The sequence below is a fragment of the Lipotes vexillifer genome, unplaced genomic scaffold (genome assembly GCF_000442215.2).
Source record: "Lipotes vexillifer unplaced genomic scaffold, Lipotes_vexillifer_v1.1 scaffold1071, whole genome shotgun sequence".
NCBI lineage: Eukaryota > Metazoa > Chordata > Mammalia > Artiodactyla > Lipotidae > Lipotes > Lipotes vexillifer.
In genome coordinates, this window is record NW_006796547.1 from 120,290 (window position 1) to 120,638 (window position 349).

The following is a 349-nucleotide window of genomic DNA, read 5'->3' on the forward strand; positions in this document are numbered from 1 at the left end:
TGTTGTGGTCTCTCCCGTTGCGGAGCACAGGCTCCGGACGCGCAGGCTCAGCGGCCATGGCTCACGGGCCCAGCCGCTCCACAGCATGTGGGATCTTCCCAGACCGGGGCACGAACCCGTGTCCCCTGCATCGGCAGGCGGTCTCTCAACCACTGCGCCACCAGGGAAGCCCAGCTACCGATCTTATAACCAGTAGCAGGGTACTTTTTCTGAGCCTGTCTCTAGTAGAATAAGAGTGTAAATCAGTTCTTCTCTGTGACATACAGGATGGGGATACAGGCTTGGCATCATCCCATTCGCAAACATTTGAGGGGAGAGTAGAGCATGCAGTCCTCTGACCTGAAGTTGG